Source organism: Euwallacea fornicatus, chromosome 11, assembly GCF_040115645.1.
Source record: "Euwallacea fornicatus isolate EFF26 chromosome 11, ASM4011564v1, whole genome shotgun sequence".
In the NCBI taxonomy this organism is placed as follows: domain Eukaryota; kingdom Metazoa; phylum Arthropoda; class Insecta; order Coleoptera; family Curculionidae; genus Euwallacea; species Euwallacea fornicatus.
In genome coordinates this window covers 1,477,286-1,495,631 of record NC_089551.1, presented here as the reverse complement: position 1 = coordinate 1,495,631, position 18,346 = coordinate 1,477,286, and the positions used below count along the sequence as shown (strand labels likewise).

The following is an 18,346-nucleotide window of genomic DNA, read 5'->3' as shown; positions in this document are numbered from 1 at the left end:
ACCCCCCAAACATACCCCTGTGTGAGGTTTTGGCGTATGGTGAAATAGGGCCAACAAACTTTTTCCTTTAAAAGGAACTTGCAATACCGAAAATGGTTCGACCGCTTAACCGACTACTTCGGTATCATCCGTTTTCGGTAGTAGATATTATTCGTGTGGTGAAACAACCTGCCCAGAGTGATCCTCCTGAAAGAAGTAGGCTTCACGTACCAATCAATCCACAAAAATCCATCCTCGAACCGCACAAAGGCTCAATGTGAAATTCCACAGGGTGAATTCGATGTGAGAAAGCTGTTGAAAAACATTAACAATTAAGGAACTCTATCCTCGAGGCACGCCAATGAAGCTGCTTGGAATTTGATGCAAGATAAGGAAGAAATTATCAAAATATGAACAATAAGGCTGTTGATTGCGAAGGTAGTTGAAGAACCACTGGTAGCATAACTGAACCTTCAAAATGCGAATAAAACGCACCATTAGACTTAAAATGACTGTTTTCAAAAATTCGATTTGCAATGTCCGAAAGTAGGTTTTTGGACATCGCAAATTGAATTTTTGGGCCTCACTATTTCCCTGGAAATGTGAGTAAATGAAAGAGACCACATCTAGGGAACCCAAAAAGGTTGCCCCAAGTAGCTATAATTGCGATAAATGAGGGGGGCGGTCGAGACATCTCCCCCGGAAAATTGAACGAGGCCTTCCAAGGAGATAGAAAAAAGATTTTTTTCATTCTGGAAAATATCTCAGCGCCAAGGCATGCCACTGGAGCTTGGAAATCAGATATGATGTCGAAAACCAGAGGCGAAGCAAACAGAATCGATAAGAATATCTTCAGGTTTCTAAGACTTTGATGCAGTCTTGAGCCTCTGGTACGCCTCTTAGAGCCCCCATTTTCAACTGAAGAATTACTAAATTTGATTACTTCAATGCTTAATTTTGGATAGATGAAACAATTAAGAAAGTTGACTTGAAGCTAAACTCCAAAAAAAAGAAAGAAGTTAAGGTAAAAAAAAATATAAAAAGGAAAAGTAAACAAAGTGAGTTAACGGACATGAGAGAAGGTAAAACTTGAAGACAGAGACAAAAATAAAGCAAAAAGGGACGTGCACAGCGATCAAATGAACCGGAAAAGAAATAAATAAAACAGAGTTTAGTGAAACTAGATTAAATTTAGTCTTCGGCCATTTTTAAACGCATTTTCCGCAAATCGCCAAGCAAAATGCTTTTTAAGGGATGGAACAAAAACCCTTAATCCAGTCTTAGCAAACTTCTACTTTTTTACTTCTTCGTCCGTTTTCACCTGCCCATGCACCTTAATCTCAGCATGTCCTCATCGCAATTTTGCACCACTCCGGACGTTTCAGTTTGGTCGTGTCCATTCCTCCATTCCGGGCTCTAGTTCCCCGAAGAAAGGCTCCATCAGCAGTTCTCTATGGCTCTGCTCCAACGGGCTCTACTTCGTCTAAGTTATTTGTAAGCTCCCTTAATCGTTAGTCCGCCACTGCTCGAGATGAAAAAACCAAACGAGGCAACATGAAGGGCTTGGGGGCCCGAACAAGACGTCGGATTAATGAAATGTCACATGATTTCAATATCAAAGGGATTTTAATAGATAATAAAGCGCGGGCAGGCGTGAAAATTGTTACCAGAACCAGGATATACGACGTACCGGCAAAGTGAAGTAAGAAAATTGCGAAAAACGCAAAGAAGACGACGCACCAGGACCGCATCGAGCCTCTGAGCCCTTAAGTATCAACTAGTGCTACTCGATTGTGGAGTGCGCAAAATGTGTTTGGTAAAGTCGCAGGAAGGAAATTTGCGGAGTGGGGTCCTGGATTTGGAATAAGGGAAAACTGCGAAAAATGTAACGCGTGGAGCTCATTTCGGATTCAGCAGCTCTTATTATGCGGATCCGCCAGGAATTTGTTGAAAAGACGGGGCTAAATATAATAAAGAAGGAACGTCGCGTCGGTCGTTTTCTATACTATACAATTTTAGACCGCAATATATTCGACAAACCTCGAATCGCTCGAATATTTTTCAACCCATAAACCTTCACTTAATATGCCCCTACAAGACACAAACAAAATCCCCGGATTAACAAACTTTCTCCCTCCATTCTCCATTACAAATGAAAATTAGAATTTATTGCCTCAACTTTTCAGACAGTTTTAATTTCTCGCCTCCCATATTTTAAATCATCAACGTTTCCCCTAAACGCCGATACTCCTGGCGCCCCCTCTACGCAAAGCTCCGCATCACATACTGTCAACCATTTTGTCGGACGTTACACCTCCGTCCCGCTAGGTGCTCTTCAGTAGGCGCACGCTTATTGGAGCAGACGGGGGGGGCTCCGCCCTTTGGAGATCCCCACTCCCCAACTCATGGTCGTCACGTGTCCCACTCCACGTGTGACTCCCCTGAACGGGAGCCCTCTGGGGGTGGGGGGCAATAAACACATCGTTAGGCTAAAGATCCTTTTAAGACGGGGGCATTTGAAAGGGATTGTTTGTTGTTTTGACGATGTTAATTTATAATTGGGGGTGTAGATTGGATTTGGGTATGGGTCTCTCTGTTTGAGGTTGTAGTGGCACTTGAGCAATCAAAAGAAAATGAACGTACACGCTTCAGGTGAAGAGTTAGTACCGTGACAAAGAACCGTTCCTGCAGTTGTTTCCTTTAATTAGCACTATCGTTGTTGGTGTGTAGAACCATAAATCATTATTTTTTGTCTTCGGTACGTGTACCGTTGGTGTATGTGCTTGCAAGCAGTAATATGCAGCTAATTATTAAAGTTTATTAATAAAAGTTAATTACAATGACAGTTCATAATAAATCATACAACATTTTAAGTTCTTAATTATATAGGCTGTTACCCGGCATCTTCACGTCTCCGTGTAAAAGGGGAAAGTCCTGCAATAATAGAACAAGTTAGAATTACCATTTTAAAAGTAACAGGTTAACTAAATTGAATCAATTAACTGGTTAATACGCGTGAAATTCTAGATTTTCCTAAACAAATTGAAAACTGGAAAACTTTTGCCGCGCCACTGACTTTCAATAGAATCGAAAATGTGCGCTCCGCTTTGACTGCACATTATTACTTTCGAATCAATTAAAGCCAGTGGCTGACGGGGAGTTTTTGATATACGCAAGTGACCATTTAAGAGGGGAATTCAAAATGAAAAGTCAAAATGCTTTATACGACTGCGCCAATGGTTTTCCACGCGGCGTGCGCTTCATTTCCATTGCAGATAATTTCATCTCTAGTCAATTGAAACCAGCAGCGTACCCGTCTTTAAATTAAGTATCAAATTAAAGAGTAAAGTAATTAAAAATACATTTTCGTAATATGTCTCACTTTAAATATTAAAATCGTTAAAAATCTCTTGCTACGCCCATAATCTTCCATGGTACCGTTGCTTCGTGCATTGTTTCCACTGAAAAAACGTTTTTTTTTCGTTATCATCGCCTGCACTTATCAATTAAAATCAGAGGTGCGCAGAGGCAGAATTTGCGCAAGTTATACTTGCACCTTTTCGCGAAATTGCAAATTTTCCCAGGTGCTTTTAAATGCTGTTGTAGCCTCATGTTAAGCTACGTTTAAAGCTATGTTAACCCTAATTAGGTATGTCTGGTTGTTTTTTCCAGAGTGCCCATCGAACGCCATTTTTATTTTAGTTCTGGACCTAGAGGAAAAGGAAAGATGAAGATATAACAAAGGAAGACTGAAACTCATCATTGAAGGTAATTCACGTGAGATGCGACGCGACTCTCCCTGGTCCAATCTTAATGAGTTAAATTCGGGGTTTTCTTTAATCTCTAGGAAGGTCTTGTTTTTTCACTATTTTTTCGTTGTGTGAAGTGCGGTCACATTTTTCTGAACCTGCAAATGCTTCAGAGAAAATTCCATTAATGCCATTTTCGAACTGTTGCTATGCAGCTTCCATAGTGGATATGAGACTGATGCAACAGGAAAAGGTTAAGAGGGTCTTGCTTTTCCACTGCCTCCTCTTTATGTGAAGTTCAGTCGCATTTTTCTGGATCTTCAAATGCTTTGCGGAAAACTCCATTAATGCCATTTCCGAACCGTTTCTGCTGCTATGCACCTTCAATGATCGACACGAAACTGATGCGACAGGAGCAAGTTAAGTGGGTCTTGTTTTTTCCCTGTTTTCCCTTTATGTGCAATACTCTTCTGCATCTTCAAATGCTTCGGAGGAAATTCCATTAACGCCTTTTTTCTGGTTCCGATGCTGTGCGGCTTCCATGGTCGACATGAACGATAGAGGACTAAAATCAAACGCTTTGGATGTATCCATGCAAGAGCTGAGAGCGAGGCCCTTAGAATTTACTGACGGCTTAAATGCCGTATAACCTGAACTAACCCGGATTGCCACAAGGCATCTCAATGAAGCACTCCACCGCGGTGTTCTCAATAATACGAGGACAGTCCCAGAAGTACCCGACCTAACGCTCAAAGACGCAAAATTTTGGAAAATACTGCAGTATTTCTCAAAATGGTCTCGGAGTCCGTCTCTTCAATATTGACAAATCTCTTTCGACCGAGCCATTTTTTCAAGTTTGCGAATAGAAAATAATCTGCGGGGGCTAAATCTGGTAAATAAGGAGGATGGAGGAGAAGTTCGAAACCAAGTAGATTGACTTTGGCCGTTGATTGTTGAACGGACTAAGACTGTTAAAAGTGAAATTACTGAATCAGGTATCGATGACCAATTTTTTCCATGTTCGCAAGATCTCTACAAGCGTTCGCTGAAAACGAACACAAACCGACGTAGTACTTTAGACACGACCGTTTTAAGGTTATGCCTTTGTAATGTAGCCAAAAAACGGCCATCTGTATGTCAAGTCGGGTACTTCTAGGACCATCCTGGTAGCTCCCTTTACATCTTCATTGCCAGTCTGAGCACAACCACGAGCTAACCCAATCAAGTCGTTTTTCATCATTATTCTCTAAAATCTGTAAAAATATGTCGACTCTCGTATTTAATGTCCCTAGCGAAATTAGTGGGGACAAAGCCCAACGAACCACGAGTTTAATCATTATCATGGAGAAATTCACACAGGCTGACCAAGTTAATTAAGGTTTTTATTCGCCAATGGCGGGCACGTATGTTTGTTCTGGCATAGACGATACGATCGACTACACCATTTCCCGTTGGTTTTATGGTTCCTTGCACAAGCCACCACAGATGGTTTTCTATGCACAATTTTTTCGTTGGAAATGGCCGATTTCGTGCCGAAACAGCCCAATGAAACGCGTTTAACAGCCCCCATGAATATGCATGGCCGCAGATAGCCGAGCGTTGATATGTCCAATGATCAAATTGGTGTCAAAGGCAATCTTGTTAGCGTGGATGAAATAATTGAAAACTTCCATTAATCGAGATTTACGTTTTCCCACATTTTTTTTTCAGCTCTGCAGACCTCCCATGTAATGGTGAATGGAAGGAAAAGAAAGACAGAAGAACTTCTTGTCGGTCGGTATTTGTATACATTATGTCGACTGCGAGACGAGTTGAATGCTGATGTCAGGCCGTGGGAGAATCAAACCCATGGAGCAGCAACTGGCTTCTTAATGGCTGAATTGAAATAATGCAGGGTGCAAGAAACACATAAGTCGGTTTTGCGGCTTGTTCGGGGCACCTTATGATACGCTTCATGTTGTCATGCAGAATCCATCCAAGGTGTGTCCTTGGGGCACGTAGACCGTGCGTGTCCCAAGGACCTGTCCGGAATAAAGCCATTATCGGACCTATCTGCATGTCGGGACTTTAAACAGTTCGAGGCCCAACTACGTGAACGGTTTCGCAATTTATTTATTCTCAAACAACGAAACTTCTGTTCTGGTCCGTTTCATTCACAAACGTTCTCGATTAGATCTCAGACCAAGGGCAAAGACCTTTTTGGTCGGGTCGATACCAGAGAGGAATCAAACTAAATGCCACACACGAGTTAGCAATTTGTTTTAACAAGGTCGCTTTACGAGTAACGAGGAGCTGATTCTTCTTCGTGAGACTGGTTCGGCGGGGCCCCCCCCTGGGCCATCCATAATCCATGGAAGCGGTCTTGCAGCAACTGGAGCATGCAGTCGTCGCAGCCGCCGCACGGTGGTTCTGCATCGGCGAGAAGTGAGTTGTCGAAGAAATTCGGAAAGAAAAGTGCAGGGACACGCCCCGAGTGTCACAGTGTCTTCAGCGATTCTCGCTTCTGTTTCCATCAGAGATTTTCAGCACTTTCTCCAAGCGATTTTCGGCAACTTTGAATTCCTGAAACGACACGAACGCCTCGCCAGCGAGGGGATGCGAAGGGCGCAATGTTTGTTCATGATTTCGCAGAAGCATTGGACGCGGTCCATCCGGACATCAAAGACACGCTTTTGACGTTTATTATATTTGCGTTAACTTATCGCCCAAAGGGACAAAGCGGTCAAAATTCCAAAAAGAAAAATATCACATTTGAATTGGGCACATTCAGGGACCAGCAGCGCTCAGCTCGGGCGGTCGCGTTCCGCTGACTTAAGGCTGCAAAGAGCGTAACCTGCAAGGCCGGAATTTTGAACGCTCGACCGAATTGACAGTCGCCCGTGAGATGAAACTGTCAGACGATTGCGGCCTCAACCGCTGCAGCGCTCGTCCGCCGCGGAACCCCTGCATGCGCCCCTTGAGGTTGACTCGAAAATTGTCATGGGTTATAGTTTTTTTAACGCTCGCAAAGCTGCAAGTATGAGCGTAAAATTGCGTTTCCAAGGAATGACAAAGGCAATAAGCGTGCGAAGGGTTCTTTTCGCTTGTAATTAGAAAAAATACAGTCCGGTCATTTGGCCTAGATGCGAAGCCGATAAAGCCGCATTTATGGCGAGATCCCGGTCAAGATACATATTTTTCCTTAATTGGACCCATATCGAGCCCGAGCAGGGGGAAACCCTCTGGGCTCTGGTACACTTCTTTGAAGTCAGAACGCTTAACCCCCCATTATTGGCATTAAAAAGTGAAGATCGAGTATCTGCCAACGACAACGTCTGCTTATAAAAAGATAAAGTATCTCCCGAAAAACCGGTTGATGGATGGCCCGGGCCGTCATAAATTTGCCTAAAGAAATCCTCGGGGGTGGTTTAGTCCCGGTTGTTTGTGTCCATCACTACTCGGGCTTTCCACGAAGAAAAATGCTTTCGGCCGTTATGCAAATAGGCAACGGTGATGTTGTTGGGTGGTAAAAATAAGGGTAAAATAAGTAAAAGCGTCCGTTACGCAACGAACAGTCCGATGGCCGATAAAATGCAAATCTAAGTATAAATATTCATGGGGACGACAGATGTCGCCCGCCGCCACCGTCTGCGGTACACCGGAATTTCGGTTCCGGTGGATTCCGGTGCGACCTGCTGATGCGGTTCCCAAGATATTAACAACCCCCATGTCCTGACAGAATCAAACGTACAAGTTTTTGCCCCGAAACAGGACCGATTTGATGCACATTCCACAGCCGCCATTAAAATTTTAAAATATTCTAATATATGGATATGAGATGTATCTTTGAACAACATTTCTAGGTCAAGGAAGTATGGAAATCCGGTAATGTTTTAGGTTTAGCGGCGGCCCAAGAATACCATTTACTCAACAACTTGGTGCATATGCAGGTCTGAGGGCAGTAAAAAGAGAGTTTGTTTAGCGTGTGAACTCGGCTATATGATACGGGGTGACCGTTTTTAACGAAATGCAAATAAATGGTAATGTATGTATCGGAGATGAATCTCCCGACGGTTTTTACCCGGGTTTCCTTCCGGCCCGTAATTGCCGCCGCCACGGTGCATTATCTCTCTATCTGTCGGCGGTATTCCGTATTATTACATGCGTACGATGCAGTCGTGTTGAACTTGTTAATGTCTATCTAACTTTTCATTTTGGTGTGGGGCCCACGGGCCGACTCACCTAACTCACTCCTAATGGGAAAAGGGAACCGACCCGGCCCGAAGCGGCAACTTGCTTCCGGGGGCCAAACTCTCAAAGTTGGAACGAGTCGTCGGCCCCACCGCGAAATATTCCGTCAAACGCCAACCCCCAGACTCAAGAATCTGAGCCCTGATTCTCTACAGAGTGTTTCAGAAATACGGGATCAAACTCCGAGGAATTGTTCGCTGCAACAATAGAAGACACCCCAGAGTAGGACCCCGTATCTGCAAATGTCTTCCCACGGAGTGTAACGCTTTAAGACGCAAAAGTGTATTTAATCGAGTTTTGGCACGATTTATTTCAATTCATTTGTACGAAATAAGATTACTGAAATCGCTCAAAATGTCGAACTTCGTTAGTTCGAAGGAGATTGGACCGGCAGGAGCAGCGGTTCGGCTCCGTGGCCCCCTAGCTCACCCGACCTAACCCCTTTAGATTTCTCTCTGTGAGGTCTCTGGTCTGTGAAACAGAGCAAGGCCTGATTGCACGAGTCACCGCGGCACTTGAGCTCGTCCAAGACGATCATCAAATTTTAAGCCAAGTCCGCAGAGGCCATCGTTTAAACCGGTGCAATGAAGTGCGAGGACGACGTTTTGACCAACTACTGCTGCCTCGTTTTGTACAAATAAGTTCAAATGAAACGTACTAAACCTCGATTAAATACATTTTTTGCAAGTACATGTCTTAGAGTACCATAGCGCCTTGGGAAGGCATTTGTGGGTTCGAGGTTCTAGTACCCAAATGTCTTTTATTGCCGCATTGAACGATCCCTAGAAGATCCCATAGTTCTGAAACATCCTGTATAAAAGCATGTCAAGGGGAGAACGCAGCTTTTGGCAACGTCAAAAACATGTCATTTACGCTCTCACTCGCCTCTCTAGGGCCTGGTCCCAGGGAGGTTGAGGAAAAATTGCCTCGAAGCAGTTTTCAATTTTGCAAATTCGCAGTTTTTGATTTGCAGAAGAAACTGGTTCCGGGACAGCTTCTGGGTGTGATAAACTCATTTAAGATATCACGATAGTCGATGACTGGCGCCAGCTGGGCTTTACAAGAAATAGACGACAATTTTAATGTTTTTGCGAGTTTTAATGCTTTAGAGCGCAGAACTCGTATCTCTGACTGTTTTCGAGATATTTTCCATTAAGTGTTTCCACAATTTTTCACGATATCGTCGTTGACTGTATCTGCTCCCGCCTGAAGATCGCCCCGCAGCTACTCCTCACTTGTGTTAAGTACGAATTTCTGCGCTAATGGCTGCAAATATAATCTAAGAAAGAAATCTAATGGGTGTGAGTCGGGACTTCGCGGGGGCCGCAGATGTTCACCGCCCCGCCCAGGCCGTCAACGTGGAAAATTCCTCTTCAAGAGCTCCCTTACATGTGTGGGGCAACGAGCAGGAGCGCCATCATCCAGAGGAACTTCCTCCAAGGCGTTTTAGAAATAACCCGAATGCCTTTCCCGATTCGAGTTCGTCGAAAGTGCGACTGATACCGACGATTTCTTGTCACGCTTCCGACCGCTTGTCCTGCCGATAAGGCAGCGTGGACGTTTTTACATGTCTGTCGAGGACCTTAAGTGACCTTTTGACCGTGTCATCTTCAGTACCTCGTTGTTTTACGTTTGTTCATTTTTTCGCTTCCGTGCGACTCAAGATTCGGTCATTTGTCGCTTCCCCCTCGCAAACCTGCCAGTCTAATTTGTCCTAATAGTTGTAAATCGAGCCTTAGCGGAGGTCGTTCCGCGATAAGGTCGCCCTAATGAAGATTGTTTAATAACCATGAACAAAAGAATATCCTTGCTTCGTTAATGCAAATGGTGGCGTTCATTTTGCTCCTTGATTAAGTAGAAATGTGCGTGTCGAGCAGATTACGAACAGGCAAAAAAGTCTTTCAGCTGCTTATAATAAGGCTTTGTTTACACATTGGAAGAAAAGTACTGTTGGAAATGACAAGACAATACTGGTCCATCAATTGTGGCGACACCATTGTGCTTTTCTCGGTATTTAGTGGGATCGAAAAGCGCATTCAAAACCTACGCGAGCCATTTAAATAAAGAATGAGGTGTAGAAAATTATATGCTCAATGAATATGTTAATCTCGGACATATTGCTTCCATTGTGGGCATATTGATGTTATAACTTCTTAATGGGCTTGGCGATTTTTCCACACTTCAATCCCATTTGCATACGCGGGAAAACCTTCTTATTCCTCGAAAGTTTGAAGAGTCCTTCGGGGCGTCATTGCTTGTAAATAATGGCAATCAGATGCCAGATAAAAATCCAATTTCCGTTCAATTAAACCCATATGATTTAAACTCGAAAGTGACTTTGGATAATTTGAAGTCGATGAATTTGAGTCATTACTTTCAAGCGACGTTCCACAGCTCCCGCACCCAATTTGCAGTGAGAGAATTCGAGTGTCTCATCCCGGACTCCACCTCTTGATTATCGGCAAAACTCCTGCCACCGAGCCATTTTTTTCTAGTTCGTAGATCGAAAATGGTCCGAGGGGGCCAAATCTGGTGAGCCGGGGGGCGAGGTGAAGTTGGAAATCGATCGATTTTTGACACTGCGATGACGGAAGTGCGGACCGGTGAGGAAACGAGACGGAAAGGAGATTTTCGTTTTCGGCAAATGCGCTCGCTTTTTCCAAATTTCTTCGCTCAAACGCTGCAATGAACTTTCATAATTGCCGTTTCGGTAGATAATGTCGATTTTGCCTAGAGATTGCGTCAGTTTGTTAATAGAAACTAACGGCATCTTGAAAGGTCGAAGCGTCCGAACTAACCTGAACTAACCTAAACGAACCGCATTCGAAGCCGATTCGCTATTACTTGCCTCTGTGCAGAGAACGCAGTTTTCATAGCTCCGAATGTGGCAACTTTCGTGCCAGGAAAAGAAGTTTGGTAACCTTCATTCATTTGAAAAAAAACTGCCGAAAGTTATCGATTGTTACTTGAAGCCCGTGGTGAACATGCTCTATCCCAAAAAAGAGACGATGGGTCGACCGTTTTAAAACTGGCGATTTTGGTACATATTGCGTGACGTAGAAAAGGGGACACCCCGTAAAAATGTTTTTTTTTTTAAGTAATTTTTGGTGCGCATGTTTCTTACGCAAAAAAACAAATGCTTCATTAAAAAATTTTACAAATTTAATTGTTAAAACCCACGAAAAAAATTAACAATTTGTCGGTCCTTCGCGGTATTTTATGCATTTCTGTACACATCTAGACATGGATCTAATGAGGTGATTGATGCCCTCTCGGGGGATCTCATTCCAGGCTAACTGGACAGCACGACATAGCGCCGCCAAGGTTCATGGGGGATGGGGTAAATTATGCAACTTTATACCCCATACATGTTCAATAAGTAAGAGGTCTGGAGATCGAGACGGCCAAAGTAGCAAATTGATTGCATTTTGTTGCAAGAAGTCCATGGTCATTCTAACCACATGTGTTCGTGCATTGTCCTACTGGAAAACTGGATTAACCAGAGTTTCCACATAAGGCACCAGATGGAGTTCCAAGACTTCTCGGATGTATGGTTGGGCTGTCGTACTGCCTCCAATTAAAAGTGATGGCGACCTGCTGCCATAAGCAATAGCACCCCAAGCCATTACCCCAACAGTCTGATGGACATGCCTTTGTATTGTAAACTGAGGATCCTGTGGTTCACCCCGTCTTCTTCTTGCTCTTGCCCGACCACACACATACCCAAACGGGATCTGGATTCGTCACTTAACATGATAACATCCCATTCCAGATTCCAACGTTTCCGTGTTCTGCATCACTGCAGGCGATTTTGACGATGATTTAAGGTGAGGGGTAACACAAGATGAAGACGGTAGGAAATTAGTCCGAAACTTCTTATCCAGAGATAAATGGTCGAATTCCAATGGGCCTTCCATACTCGGCGAGCCCCTGATCCGCCAGCGTTCTCGACGAGGCGGATCCAGCTCTTAAGGCCATAATTCGAAGGCGGCGATCTTGGCATTCTCTGTGTCTTCTGGATCGTCCAATACCTCTCCTTCGGCCTGGTGGTTCTTCTTGGAACCATGCCTGTCCTCACTGTAGTGTTTACCCTACGGTTCAATCTAGTGGCGATTTCCCTAAATGACCGACAGGTTTTCGTAGACCCACTATGCGACTTCTCTCAAACTCGCTCAATTGATGAAAATTTCGCTGAATTCTTCATTCAGGCATATTTGATTGGTCTAAAAGCACTTTCCAAGCACCCTGTACACCAATGAATGACATTTTGCAGCCATATTGTTGAAATTTTATTGCAATTCTGATAACTTATAGACAATTGAAGAATATGGTTGAAAATTTAAACGATTTTGCGTTCCCATACACAAACACACGTACCAAAAATGATTGAAATAAAACCATTTTACAGGGCGTTCTCTTTTCTACGCCACGCAGTATAAAAGACAAGGAATGGCCAGGGCAGCCTAAGAAATTTAAAGATATAGATTTGCAAGAATTGTTGAACGAAAACCCCCCTGCAACGTTGAAGCAATTAGCAGAACCTTGAATGCCGCCCAATCCACTATTTCCGCATGTCTACATGCTTGAGGAAAAATTCAGAAGGAAGGAAAATGGGTGCGACATAAATTTATAGAATGAGTCATTGAAAGGCGCAAAACCATTTGTAAATTTTTGCTTGCCAGGCGAGGACGAAGGGGGTTTTTCACCTCGAGTTCTCACAGGTGATGAGAAGTGGGTTTATTTTGACAACCCAAAACGCAAAAAACCATGGGTAGGTCCAAGCCAACCATCAACGTCACAACCATTACGTAAAATCCATGATAAGAAAGTCTTGCTGCGTATTAGGTGGGATAACAGGGGAGTTGTGTGTTACGAATTGCTGAAACCTAATGAAATCCACTTGATATAATTAAACCGAGTATTGAAGGAAAAAAGACCAGAACATGCCCAAAGACACGATAGAGTTATTTTTTTGCAGGATAATGAAGTGAAAAATCGGCAAAAAATATCTGGAAAACATTAAATGGGACGTCCTACATCAGCCGTCGCACTCCCCGGATTTAGCCCCTTCGGACCACCATTTATTCCGATCAACGCAACAAAACATCACTTCCGTTTTCACGAAGAGACAAAAATTTGGGTTGATAATTGGTTGACCTCAAAGAGTCAAAAAATCTTTTGGCACAGAACCCATCATTTAAAGGAAAGATGGAGAAAAATCATTGCTAACTATGGCCAATATTTTGATTATTAACATAATTGAGTTTGTTATAGAAAAAATAGTTTAATTTTTGCAAAAGAACCAACATTAATAACCGAAACAACTATTACCATCTCCCTTTATTGTACTTCGTATAGGGGGACAGTCCCTAAAACTTATCCCATGTGCATCCCAAAAAACTGTCGCCATCTTCTTTCCTGCAGATGGAACTAGTTTTCGCCTTCTTTGAGGCCGATTCTCCCCTTTAAGCCCGTTGCTCTGCCCGCCCTTTCGTCTCAGAGGTGAAATGATGGTTCCATGTGATGATCCAAAAAACTGATGTCATCACCTCTTCTGCAGATGGAACGGTTTTGGCCTTCTGTGGAGCTTATTCTTCCCTTTCAGTCCATTACCTTGACTGCTCTCTTTCGTCTCAGATCTAAGCCCATGTTTCCTCCATGGTTACGAGTCGACAAAAGAACTCGGCTTTATTGGTACGAAATTTTGGCAAACACTCCCCTGAACCATCCTCACTGCGCAGTTTTTGTTCGATTATGAGTAATCGCGGCATCCATTTTGCGCATAACTTGTCCATGTCCAATTATTCGGTCAAGATGCGATGTTCAGTATCTCTCGAAATTCTCACCTTCGAGTACAGCTTGGTGGACTTTCACCACAATGTCTGGAGTGGTCAGATCTGGAGTGTCGGGGCGTCGACCACTGCGGAGCGCGTCACGGCAGCGTTCAAACTCCGCCGCCCAAAATTCTTGGGTTTTTTAATGACGGACCAGAGTCTTCCGGGGTAGATTCCCCCGCTTTAACGTTAGATGCGCTAAAACCTTTCAAACGAAAGTATTGAATCACGTTTGGATGGTCACGGACGTAGCACCCCAAACTTTAGGTTAGGTCTCTGTGAAACAGGCATAAAAATCGCCATCTGTAAGTCAAGTCGGGTACTTCTGGGACCATCCTCGTACGTAAAAGCGCACTTCTGTGAAAGTTCTTCAATTTTCTCTTAAGTGCTGTCATGCCCTTTTCATGAATAAGTCCGCGAATTTCGTGAATAATACAGAACACTTGGGACATAATTTAGGAGTGAAATCAGTGAAATAAGCCGTGTTGTCATCATCTCTGACTCCTGCAGAAGTCTTATTCGCGGGGAATGGTCTAGATTAGGGAGTCAAGCCCAAGAGCCGACACTGAAATTCGCTAATATCCCTTGGTCTCTATGCAACTTGCTAAGGCCACATAATGCATGCGAAGTTTTGTCCTTTAATTCTGCTACTTAATTTACCTGTTCAATCTGCTTCAGTTTTATTTTACCTTTGGATACCGGGAGAGAAGACATCGCTACCCTTTCTTAGATATTGCCATCATGTGCCCTTCAAGCGAATCCTCCTCGAAGCTCTAAGCTTCTACAGGCCCAATAGGTTCCTCGTCGCTTTTAACACATACCACATGGAGTTTTAATTTATCCGATAAGTTTTGTACGAATTTCATCAATCAAACTTACAAAAAAGGGAAAAAGTTTTTCGCAGACTTCTTAAAATGAGAAATTTGCAGAACGTTTTGGAGGCGTGCTCGAGGACTCAAATTCACAGGAAATATATATAGAAAATACGGAATTTCTCCAGAGACACCCTGGCAACCCTTAGGCATCCGAAGATTGAAAAGAAGTTCGATGGTCCTCAAAGGTAGTTTAATCCTGCACTGCATTCGGAGGAATTTTAAAACCTTCTCCGAGTACCCATGGAAGCCAAAAAGCGCGCTGCTGCCCTCTATATAACAGGATTGAAATATCCAGGGGCTGGCTTATTCCCATTCGAATAAATATTTGTCTGGAATTTGCATGGAACAGTGTCTTCTTCCTTCGACATTTTCATTTAGAAAATGCGAGTCCTGGAGATTTACTTTAAAAAGACAAACACGGCCTAATCGCATATTCAACTTGGGGCGGGGAATTGTCCAAACCTTTTTAACTCGAGTAACTACCCGGGCATAGTGCAGGACAGGACTCAGGGTATGCGGCGTTAAAAAATAGAATAATAGGGCCGTTAAAGTGAGGCAAGAATACCCGAACAAGCGAGACTGACGTCCCCATCTTCAAATGACTTGAAAAGTGGGGGAGATGCGGTCCGAAAGTTAACATCGGCAACGCCGCCCTTTTAGGTTCAGGGCGGGCTTACAGCAGACGGGTAGGCAAACCACCGTAGGTTATCGTTGGTTGATATAGGCGTTGTTGCCGCCTCCACTGAAGGTCGTTTCTCGCTGTTCAAAACTACATGATCTGAGTTCTCCTCAGGTTAATGCCTTCCTAATGGTTTCTGGATCGGGTCTACGTACTTAAATGTTGCTTTTGCGGGCTGTTCCTCGGCAGTCAGATTTCATTTAAATAATTCTTCAGAACTCCCTTGGGAAACTTCCTGCTTGTGTGGGGTGACGATGAAGGGCGATGGGAATAAAATTTGGCGGTTCCCACTCGAGGGGCTCCCTATGGCCTGGCACTTGTAATTTCGTGCTTCTCGCTTGTCCGGTCCTGCTCGAGAGATAGAATTGCAATTTATACAATAAGTTTACCGTAAATATTTGGCTCTAAAGGCGGAATCCAAAACACATTTCATTATTATAAGCAGTCCGCATAAATGTTTTTTAATGAAGCCTCGCGCCGGGCCGGCTACTGTTTCACCCATCCTTCTAGGGCCGAGCTAGGTAGCGAATTTTCTGCATAAAACCACAATTTCCAGCACTGTCCAACACTTTGATTTATGGGCAAATAGCCGAAATCTTAGGGAAAATTGAAAATTCTGAAGCGGTCAACCTGACAAAAGTCCCCAAAATATTTCAATTACCGGACGGGGGAAGGCCCCATAAATTACCATTTTCTGACCGCAAAGGCTTTTTGTCAGACCCATAAAAAGATGGCAGGACATAAAATATTTTTGTTGCAACTTCTCGGCAGCGTGTTCACTCAATATACCCCGATTTTCGGCGATTTTACGACTTTATTATACTGCAGCTCAGGTTCATAACGGGACCCTGGATTTGCCAGATTTTCGTCCTGTTATGATGTCGTTGTCGGTTTTATTAAAAGGCTCCACGCCCCTTAAAAAGATATTAGCTCCGATATTGCTTTAGTTATTTCTTAAATTTCGGAACCTTTAAACCTCACTTCTCGACAATAGAGGCTCTAAATAACACCCGGAAAAAAACTTTCCTTATTTTCTCAACAAAGGTAAACTTCTTTGGGCACTTTGAGGCCTTATTCACGACACAATTCGCGAGAGCGGAAAGCTGACGGAAAAGTCTGCTAAGTAGACTGATTTCACTTGTAAATGGCCGCTCGTATTCGTCCTCCAAAGGCTTTCCAGCTTAAGGATTATGTAGATTTTAAATAACTTTTCTTTTAATGCGCCTCACTTTTGAGTGCTCCTTCTTCGCCTACATTATTTATAAATATATTTTACTTTCGGACGGAGACTTTCGTCGGGAGTGAGGAAAAGTTGCGAGGGAATTAAAACTAAGCTGATTGAGTTTTATTGACTCCCTGGTTCGTAAAAAACAAAACGGGAAGATATTTAGATTCGTAAAAAAAAAAATTTGTCGTACCATAAGGTCCGTGCCTCAATGGGGCGCTTTATCGTCTAAAATCGAAACTTAAATAAGGCGAAGTTCTTTGAGGTAAAATTTCATCAAGGAAGTCCATCAACTCATCGTTGGAGTTTCAGGCGATTTAGGCGTTTACGATAGCCGAACTCTTCTTCACTAGCAAACCCACGCGTTCAATATTTTCCAAGTTTCAGACTTTTCAAGGAAGATTCCCCACGTAAAAACGGGTCAGGGGACACCGGTGTCCGCTCAGCCGCTCCGAGTTAAGACATCGGTAGCACCGCGCCAGGTACATATTTCGCATCGTAGCGGTCATATTAGGCGGACACGATCAGCTGACGCGCGTGGCTCGTCTCGGGTTCGCCCTAATTTGCATCGTCAACGCGCATGACACGTCAAAGATCTGAGTCTTCTCGAACCGCTTGCGCGATGTCGATGAGCGGTGAGCTTCGCTTTAGTGCGCCGGTGTTGCGGTTGGACATCGACATTTACCTATGATTTAAAATTGACGACAATTCGACTTTCGAAAAATACCAGGTACCAGGGGCGTAGCTAGGGCCGTTGAAAAATAAAAATTACTTCGTTTGGGCCTTCTAAGGTTGAAAGAAGTTCTGCTTCCTTTCGCGCGCCACTGTAGCCTGCGTTTTAAACCAAAAATTTGCATGTTACTGAAACATCGTCGCAATTTCAATATGCATCAAATACCAGATACCAGGAACGCGCATCAACCTTCTTTTAGATGCCGAAATCGTAGATAACTTTAATCTGGCGCACTGTTTTGGATCGTTTATGATTGAGAAAAAATCTGGTACGCTTTGGTGTGACCCGGTCATTTGGCAAAAAATAAAAAAAAGTTTTTTAAAAAGGCACAAACTTGACAACAACGCCGAGTCTCGCACCCCAAGGTCACTATCTGAGTTTGTTATTTTTTAAGACGTGCATATTAAGTCGTTTCCGAACTTTTTATTAACCCTGTATGCAAGTGCTCGAATATTGAGAAATTCTGATTTGGAAAAACTGCATCGTTCAATACATTTTCGAGTTGTGACCTCCAGATTAAAGAGCTTAGTTTGGGTTACTTGCCCCAATCATTGCGGCGTTGCCAGCTTTACTGACTGACGCACAATTCATCCAGAATCATAAGTAGGAGCAGACTGAGTCGAGCGAGATTTATTCCTCTTAACGTCAACTTCTGCAGAACGACGAGGACGGCATCATGATGGCGCCCTCTATACTCGACACACCAATCACCCACTAGATGGCGCTTCCGCACACAGTCACCAAGAGGTCGCGAAGAAGAAGAAGAAGACGCTCTTCAGGGATGACGTCGGAGACGCGTCGCGACGACCGACGTCAGAATGTGCCATCACCAACACCCTCCTCAACTTTATACCTCGTCGAAAGGGGGGGCAGCCACTTTTTATTCCATCCGACGGAGTCGGTGGCTCATCTGCAAGTCCAATAACACACCTAATTATCAAGTTAATATGGCCATTCTGTATGGCCGTTGGGAAGAGGTTTATATTCGGCTCGAGCCTCGACGAAGACGGCGAGACGTCCAAAAAGCAAACGGGAAAGAGAC

The 18,346-nt window shown here is 43.7% G+C and overlaps 1 long non-coding RNA gene across 1 annotated transcript; it reads right to left on the bottom strand.

Moving 5' to 3' along the window:
- Positions 1–2,777: 2,777 nt before the first annotated feature.
- LOC136341792 (uncharacterized) lies at positions 2,778–18,346 on the bottom strand. Its single transcript, XR_010732542.1, has 2 exons — positions 17,848–18,346; positions 2,778–2,913 (listed from the first exon to the last, which is right to left on the bottom strand). It is a non-coding gene; the product is annotated as an uncharacterized lncRNA (long non-coding RNA).